The sequence below is a fragment of the Oratosquilla oratoria genome, chromosome 20, assembly GCF_046742065.1.
Source record: "Oratosquilla oratoria isolate Oo_2021 chromosome 20, ASM4674206v1, whole genome shotgun sequence".
In the NCBI taxonomy this organism is placed as follows: domain Eukaryota; kingdom Metazoa; phylum Arthropoda; class Malacostraca; order Stomatopoda; family Squillidae; genus Oratosquilla; species Oratosquilla oratoria.
In genome coordinates, this window is record NC_134796.1 from 46,300,654 (window position 1) to 46,310,653 (window position 10,000).

At 40.8% G+C, this 10,000-nt stretch overlaps 1 protein-coding gene across 1 annotated transcript in view; it reads left to right on the plus strand.

Annotated features, from left to right (window-relative positions):
* Positions 1 to 10,000, plus strand: part of LOC143036291 (uncharacterized) — a 151,213-nt gene that overhangs the window by 128,738 nt on the left and 12,475 nt on the right. The gene's annotated exons all lie outside the window — the stretch shown is intronic.

Genomic DNA, 10,000 nt, shown 5'->3' on the forward strand with positions numbered 1-10,000 from the left:
GTTTTTATCTATATTTTTATCTATTTGTTTGCAGAGTAATTGTAGAACCCCCCCCCCCACACACACACTGATCAATAAAGGTCCGAAGTGCTCCGCCGTTGCTCTGCGCCGTCACTCAGGTCATGGCATTTTTCCCCCCTAAATTTACAGTCTGGGAGCATCAATGGTGGTGATAGTAACCTACCCTAACCTAACCTAACTTAGCCATTGATGCTCTCAAACTGTAAATTGAGCTATGAATAAACGTTATCATGACCTGAGTGACAGCGCACAGCGACGACGGAGCACTTTGGTCCTTTATTGATAAGTGTGTACACGTAGGGGGTGGGGGGTTAAGAATTCTACTATTGACCCTTATTTGCTTATTCATTTATTTGTTTACTAATTTATTCGTTGATTGGTCTTTCTCTTCTTTTATTCTTTTATGAAGTTGTGGAAGGATGGCAGGATATGTAGTTATTACAAAATACTATGTAGATAGGGTAGCGTAGCAGTATATTGGTATTGTGATGAGTGTCATACATTTACCAATGCAGTGGGGGGATGTCGTTTCCTGTCGTAAGTTCACCCTGTGTCAGTCAGGAGATGTCCTGTACTTAGGGATGCTACTGCTCTTTCAAAACATACGCACACATTCAGACAAACATACGTACACACACACATATGTGTCTTGCCACCATACAAATTTCTATAAACAGCCTTCTTGATCACTATAACTTTTATATTTACTTAACTCTGTATTTAGAACATTCACACGTCATTCACATTCATACATACACACGAGTATATATCAAATCCATTTTACATGTAGTTTAAATAGAATAAGGTGCTATAGAATATATATGTACAAATATATTAATATCTGTAATTGTAATAGCTAATGTATGTATGGCTTCTGAGATGGCGCGCTGTCAGCATATGACGCACTGTCAGCATGTGATGCATTGCTTGTCAGTCGCTTTCGGTAGGCCTTTCGAAAGTGATAATATATGGTTTAACGTCACAAACTCCCTCTTATCAGAAGGCTAGGATGGTGCCCCCTCACAGAGGACTTTGTAGCATGAAATTTAATGAATCATGCCCTTGGTTCAACTTCGCCGGTGGCGGGATTCGAACCACAATCCCCTCGACCTTCGCCGAAAGTAACGACGCCCTAACCTATTCAGCCAGCGAGCTTTCCTTTCGGAAGTCTTGACCTAAAAACTCTAATTAAAAACAGCTTTCAAGAGACCACAGGTTATCATTTTCCATCAATGTTGTAGTCGCACATTTAAGACTACAACAAAGAAAGCCATGAATGTATATGGAGTTTGATTACTTTTAGGTACAGATTCAGAAGAGAATTGAGGAAAGGGGCTGGGAGGTTCAATCGTTTCCAATTGTTTATATACGGCCGCTTGCTTGGGAAGGGCGGAGGGGTGTCATTGTTTGATTCCAATTACAATGCCATCAATTTGACAACGACAACAGGGAACGATAACCACGATGTCAATGAAGATCTTGTTTGCCATGAGAACGGTTTACTCATTACATGACCAAAGACGTTCTGTGAACCGAATGCTTTGACGAAAAATGCGGAACAGTGTACCTCACAACATAGCGGGAAGCTGATATGAGCCTTATGCTAAGAAGAGATACGATCGTTTTTTGTGCCGGCGTCTGCCTTTGTCTCTCTCAATAAATGCTTACGGTAGCGATTTTTGAAATTAGATCAAAACATGTTTCTAAATTATGTTTTCATCTTTTTCTATCTTTCTTTATTTTTTGTTTTATCTATTCATCTATCTATTCATTCATGTATCTATTCACTTATCTCTTTGAAAAACGAAAACGAAGATGTGGACAGGATGTACCGCCTACCCTCTTTGTCGCCTCTGACGTCATGTCGCATCATGTTATATAAACAATGAGGAGTGGCGTCTATCGATGATGCAATTGTTTGTTTACAAACAATTAGTCGCGACCAATGTGAGCGGAGGCAAAGGAATTCCATAATTGGGTTTGCTTGTGTAAAGACAGAGAGCGAAGGGCTGCTCCACTGAATGAAGTAACTCAGACTCTGAACCATATTATTAATGGTGCTGGGTAGGAAAACACTCAAAAACTACCTGACAAAAAAAAAAAAAAAAAAAAAAAAAAAAAAAAAAAAAAACAGTCCAACAGAAAAGTTGCCTCAAGGTGAAACTAGATGGTTAAAGCTAACAGTTCATAATCAACTAATTAGTTGTCCGATCTAGTAATCTAGCAGCTAGTTAGTAGCAAGCGGTACTCCTTACTTACGAAAAAAACAAATGAATAAAGAATAATAATAATAATGATAGTAAGAAAGATCAAAGAAAAGAGAAAAAAGAATAAGTGCCTACGTAGGTTTACAAAACAGTGAAGAGATATAGTGCTTCACAGGTTCACGTTATATTATATTTATAGTGTTTTATAGAATCAATACTCCAGTTGAAGAAGACGTTCCACCACCATATAGTGAGATGGTCCACAACTAGTGGTTCACTATGGACCTCTGGTGGTCCACGATGACTTCCTTGGTGGTCCACAGGTCTTTCATCAAATTTGGAAACGAACTAGAGATTGATGTACGAATTTTTTAATTTATCAAAAATCGTATTATCAGAAAATATATTCAAAAAATTGAGTTGCCAACTTATCTATATAAGCAGACATTTCTTAACTGATCATAAATCTTATTCTCAGAAAATATATTTCGAAAAATATATGAGCTCTCGCCTATAGTCTGTGTTCGCTAAGGAATTCTCTCAGGGTAGTGTGCGTCTCTCTCTCTCTCTCTCTCTCTCTCTCTCTCTCTCTCTCTCTCTCTCTCTCTCTCTCTCTTATTTCCCATCTATGTGTTTTTGTGTGCGCGTGTTCTGTATATAGTAAAGAAAGCTGCATAATACAATGTGTACCACTTCTTAGGATTATAAGAACGATTTGATTCAATTCCATGACACTTTGCAACAAAGATTTTCTCCCCCACTTTGCCACGACTTGACGTCACAGGTGAGACAGATGGGATGAGGTATAGGTAGTCGCTGTTATAAGAATATAAAAGATTATGATAATAATTTCAAATAGTATATAGATAGGAAACAAGAGAGAGAGAGAAGCAGTAAAGATTTGGCAGATTAGATAATAGTAAATCACGTATGTCACACCATGAACGAAGCGCACAGTTTATGATGAATATGATTTGTCAAAATTATGTTTGTAAGAAATATATTTCGCCCCTATACGTTTGCCCACTATCCTTTTCTTTAACAGCTCAAAAAAGAGATTGTCCATGACAACAATATATTCATTTATCTATTTTTTCATTAATTTATCTATCTATTCATCTATTTATACATTTATCTATGTTTTGGGTGGGCTTGTGGTGCTCCGTGGCCTAATATCGTATGATAGTCACTGATAACGTGGGACCTAGTCAGATTCGTTTTTCAGTCTTATCTTAATCTGGTAAGTCCCTGTAAGACGCCCGACACTCTTATCTACATCTGTCTGCACGACTTAACTGATCTTTTCTAGAAAAAAACGAGACTATCTTATCAACTTTTCGGTTTACCTTCTGGATGTAAAAAGCAGCCCTCGTCATCTTCCATCAGGGCCCGTCCCTCAGCTGAGTAAAATCACCTTCCTTCTAATATGTCTATCAATCTACCTATGGCTAACCCCCGTGTAAGGGGGAAAAAGCCTTTGGTATATGTATGTATATATCTACCTATGTATCTATATACTCGTATATATATATTATATATATATATATATATATATATATATATATACATATATATATATATATACATATATATACATATATATACATATATATATACATATATGTACATATATATACATATAATATACATTATATATATATATATTATATATATATATATATACATATATATATACATTATATATAATATATATATATATATATACATATATATATACATTATATATATACATTATATATATACATATTTATATACATTATATATATATATATATATATACATTATATATATATATATATATAATTATATATATATACATATATATCTATACATATATATATATATACATATATATCTATACATATATATATACATATATATCTATACATATATATATACATATATCTATACATATATATATACATATATATCTATCCATATATATATCTATACATATATATATATATATATCTATACATATATATATATATATATCTATACATATATATATATATATATATATATATATATATATATATACATATACATGGGAAAATGTAATGTTATAACACATTTGTAAATATACACTTTAAACCCACTATCGGAGAAATAATATCAGAAGTACAGGAGATCCGTATATTTCGACTACTATCTGTAGTCCTCTTCATTCTGCTGAAGAGGACTACAGATAGTAGTCGAAATATACAGATCTCCTGTACTTCTGATATCATTTCTCCGATTGTGGGTTTTATTGTACACATATACATATATATACATATATGCACACTCATCCTCGTTTTCACGAACCTTCATTCAATTGATGTCGGAAGCAAAGGACAAAATCTGTCGCAGCCGACTCAGTCTGCAATTCCCATGTGCTGCGGACAAGACTGTGGCAGCACTGAATACGAGCCGCTACTTAGCGATTTGATCACTAGTGGGGTGAATGGAGAGCGGTTGTGTATAGATGATGTTGTGATGCATGAGGGGGAGTTGGTGGGGGATGGGGGGTGAGGAAGTATGTATGAGAAATGATTTGACGCAGTCCGAAGGGATTTCTCCCCGTCTTCTCCTTTTCTGCATGAGGGGACGGAGGGGGGTCGCCGAATTTATGAAGCGGCCTTGCTGTGAATTTTCTGTGTCTTGTGACACTGCTTCTGACCCAGGGCAGTAGACAGAATACAGGGATGATCCGTCATCCTTGAGGTGCCAAGGTGAGAGGGGGTGAGGAGGGTGGAGAGGAGTGGAATATGTAGGGGATGGAACGGATGGAAGTGGTTTCTATGCCTTTTTCTTTTTGGCTACCCCCGTGTAAGGGGAAAAAGCCTTTGGTATATGTATGTATGTATGTATATATATATGTATATATATATATATACATATATATATATATATATGTATTATATATATACATTCGAAAAAATATGGAAGCAGATTCTCTTGCATACAAGTATTATTGAAATCGACCGCATTCAGGCAATTGATAATTTTCTTATTAGTATTTCCTAGGTTTCTGATAAGTGTCCGGTCCTTCGGGGGAGTCAGCAAAGACGTGTTTACCAAAAAACATCCATTTAATATATTACTCATCGTTTCGTCTACATAGAGACATCTTCAGGAAAAATCTGTCTAGAAAATCGTGGTCATCAGTTAGAAACTAAAGAAAATTACTCATCGTTTCGTCTACAGAGTCACATCTTCAGGAAAAATCTGTCTAGAAAATAGGGGTCATTAGTTTGAAACTAAATAAAAGTTTAGCCACCCCTCCCCCAGTCTAGTCCAGTCTAGTCCCCCTTGCGTGTTCGCAAATGCTCAAACTAATGACCCCTATTTTCCTCGTACAGCTGATGATAACGTAGACCAATGGATTTGACATTGTTTAGAAGCGTTTCAAAGAATGAATAATTTTTTTGGGACACCTTGTACAGAAATAAAACCCTACCCAGTACGAGCCAAAAGAAACACAGGCTTATCTAGCCCATCAGTTGGGCTATTAGCCAGGGCCTCAGAGGGGAAATGGGCTATCTCTTCTCTATCTCCCCTTGTTATGAAGCCCACGCCCCCTGGGAACCACGTCACTCAGGACTGCATTCCCCAGATCAGGAGGCGATACGGTCCCTCTTCCGCACCAAAGGCGTTCGACTGGGTACCAACGCCAAGATAATCCCATTCTATCGTTTCGAAGCAAGTGTGACTAGTATGTAAAGGAAAGATCGTATACGTCACCTCTCTGCAATTCGCTCGTTTTCTGGTTATTGTTTTCTCACTCCTCCTCCTCCTCCTCCTCCTCCTCCCCCTCCTCTTCCTCTTCCTCCTCCTCCTCCTCCTCCCCCTCCTCTTCCTCTTCCTCCTCCTCCTCTTCCTCCTCCTCTCCCCACCACCCAGCTCTCTTTCCTTCTCTCTCTCTCTCTCTCTCTCTCTCTCTCTCTCTCCCTCCCTCAGTTTCCCTCTTTGTCTCTCTGTAACACTCTCCCCCTCCCTCCTCTCCCATTTCTCGTGATTACGTTACTCCCCCTCCCCTCCTTTCGTTCCCCTTCCTCCTACTCCACCAACTCTCCAAATAGAGTACTGACTTCATATCTCACGGAGTTGATGTCTTGCGGACTTCGGTGAAATCCCCATGGACCAGAGTCACGCAGTATTCTTTCATGAGTGGAGATTTATCTCCATTCGAAAAGGAATGCTCATTACCCATATTCTTGCACTGTCCCTCTGTTCCTCTGCCCAGATTCAGTCGATCTCCTTGACGGAGTCTTCGGTACCAGATCGTCTCTGATTCTAGAAGCGCTGGTTATCGCTGACAAGACACTCCTCTTTCAACTTTTTCCTCTCTCTCTCTCTCTCTCTCTCTCTCTCTCTCTCTCTCTCTCTCTCTCTCTCTCTCTCTCTCTCTCTCTCTCTCTCTCTCTCTCTCTCTCTCTCTCTCTCTCTCTCTCTCTCTCTCTCTCCCTCTCTCTCTCTCTCTCCACCGTGGGCCCCTTCCTTCGTTGTTCCCCACCCCCTCCCCTCGTCTCCCTCCTCCTCCTCCTCGGCTTTGATTTACGAACTCCATCTCGGAACGAAGTCGTCCTCCAGAGCGAAGGGGGAGTGGGGGAGGGTGGAGGGGGTTTAAGACTTCACCCTTCGTGAAGGCCACTTCATACTGGACCAGTTCTTTTCAACTGTCCTGAGTTCGTTTACGTGGAAACGACTTCGGTTTTGATCTTTCATTTTTTTCGAATTTTCAGACGTCAAGTTGTCTTTTCGTGTCCTATGGTACTGAGAAACTGAACGGCGATCTAAGAGAAGTTACACACATACAAATGCTAGAAATATTGTTGAAATACTAGTATTTTAGGGAAGTCTAGAACACTGCAAGCGAAGTCTTCTTCTAGTTGTTCAAATTCGCAACAGTCGACGACAAAGAGCCCAGTGTGAAGCGGGTTTCAGCGAGCCAGGAAAACGCTTAACTCAATAACCTTCCTGGCTGGTTGTGGAACAAACCAATACACATTTTGGTTCTGTAATAAAAATACATAAGACTGGTGCCACTACACGTCAAAGACGACTACCGGGAGGAAGGAGGTTACTATAGGAGAGAGAAGGTTCTTAGCCTGTACCCCCGAGCTTATGGGTTCCTATTGCTTAGCTTCCCGGAAGAAGACCACTAACACTGAATTGAATCGTTATGGACACTCACTCCCACTTTTCGGTCTGTGCTCCCACTGAAGATTTTCGCTCCCAACCCATCCCCCAAAGGGATTCATGAACAGTTCTCATATTTCCTTTCAGCTTGTGGCCAAAGCTCCTGGACATTGCTGCCACGTATCCCACGCGTGTCAGGGCGGTGGCGAAGTCGGCGCAGTAACCAGTTGAGGTTTTCAAATTCCGAACTTTTCGTCCTTACCGGGATTTCTCAGAGGATGCATACGAAACAAAAACAACACTTTTTTCGCATGTAATCCCTGAGGGTTTCAGGAAATAAACACACCAACTGTTTTCAATGTTTACCTCACCGTACACCATACGCTTATGTGCTGCTGTTCCTTTGCCTCCTGGTTAACGTTCCAACACTGAATAGTATCGTTAGGTATTCACTAACCACTAGTTTTAGGACTTCATTTGGGACACTATAGTCCCTCCACCCTCTCCCCCTGCCCTCTTTTAGGGTCATGGAACAAGAGTGAGAACCACAGGACTTTATAACATTGATGCTGACTATCTGCATCACGTTCCGTTGCCACAGACAAGGGAAGATGGAAGGGTTTTTAATAATCACATCAACAAGTCTCAAACTAGTTTCGTTGCTCCTCTCCACCCACCCCCCCAACAAAAAAGGGAGGAACACAGTTGACAAACGCCAGAAGACTTCACAGATCGTTCTGCATCTTCAGTTCGAGAATCTGAGTTCGAGATCCTGTCTTCTCTCGAAGTGGCCAGTCACCCCCAGGCTACTCCTCCTCGGGCTCCTGTCTCTCAGCCAATCAGATCACAGGAGGTTTGAGCACTTCTACTCCTCTATGAAAAGTCTTTGGAAGGATTTGGGATAAGAGGAGTCTTTGGAGGGGAGTGGAGGTGAAAGAGGCCGGTGGAGGGAGTGGAGGGCAACAGGGCTTCTTCCCACTGGAGAAGCTTCTTGTCCTGTGTCGCTTTTGGTCTTTCTCGCCTGGAACAGGTTTTGGAGGGCAGAGTCGGGGTTTTTGCAGACCTGAGGGCGAGTTGGAGTTTCTTTGTCGTGAAACTCTCCAGCAAGGTCAACCTCGGCAAAAATGACGTCATCATCATCATCATCATCGTCGTCGTCGTCGTCAACGCCAACGTCACTGTTGTTGGTGTTCTTGTCTTTGTTGTCGTTGTTGTTGTTGTCATTCTTATTGTCGTTGTTTTTCTTTGTTGTACTGTGTATCGGTTGTGGGATCGGAAATGTCCTGGTCTTGTATTCATTTAGTCGAGGGTTCGAATCCCGCATTCCTCTCCGATTCCCAGCAGTGACTATTATTTCCCTGGCCCAACAATCCCTAAAGGCCTGTCTACACGAGCGGGCCTGATCGGCGGGCTTGCCCGTTAACGGGCATATTTGACGGGCAAACGATCAAATTGCCCGAAAGGCCGCCGAGCGAAATCCTTGAGCTGGTGCCCGGTAGCTGGAGTTTCTACCCTGCCAGACGCAAGATAATATCGTGAACCCACAGCGGGCCTTCATCCCACATTCCACGGCATAGTAGCACAGTGAACATTTAACGATGGCAGCCCAGGATAGAGCACAAAATCTTTTTCTTGACAATGCTAGGCACCATGGTTCTCGTACAGCACTCCAAACGCTAATGGAAACATCGACGGGCAGTCCCAGCTGTTCTACACTAAGGTCGTGTGGACAACATACACGGGCATGCCCGCGAGAATTTGCCCGTTAACGGGCAAACCCGCCGATCAGGGCCCGCTCGTGTAGACAGGCCTTAAGACGCTTGGAAGGGCAAAGATGACGGCTTCGGCCGCAAGAACTCGGTGTTTCTTGGTGTAAACTCCTCACCACTTATGTCTGCATATTTCAAAGAACGGCGAAAAAGCTAACAAATGAATAAGTAGATTAATAAATTCATAGATGATAAATGAAAATAAACAGAAAAACAAATAAAAAATAGAAATGTATAAAAAGGTAGATGAAAAAATAGATAAAGTACCCACAGTGGGCAGCTCCCTATAGAAAAGAACGAAAAATATACCAAGAGTAATTCAAGGCCCCAGTCACAACACTAAGCTTACGACCTGTTTCTGACCACCGGCGACCTGCAGGTGGTCGCCGACCAGTTGCAGGTAGCCTTTGGAAGTCGCTGGTGTCTACCAGCCTCTCCCTTTTCGTATCGCCATTTTTATATCCACCCCCGTTTTTTTTTTTTTTCTTTCTGTTTCTCATTACTCACTCCTTTTAGCCTTTAAAGACTGTTTGCCCGTTTCTCTACTTTTTATAAGGTTGCCGATCGATCGCTTGATTTTCGGTAGAAGGTGGTCGGAAACAGGTCGTAAGCTTAGTGTGACTGGGGCTTAAGTGCTTTTGAAGAGAAGAGAAGAGAAGGTGGTAAGGCACGTAATACCCCAGCAGGCGTTAAGTAGCTAAAAAAAAAAAAAAAAAAGGAAAAAATGGACAAAAATATTGGAAAAAACGGGAAAAAATGGAAGAATATAGAGACTTAGTTTCAATTCACCCGGTTAATGGCAAATCTCTAATCAGGAAAATCGAGAATACAAAGAAAAAACTGAATAACTACAACAAT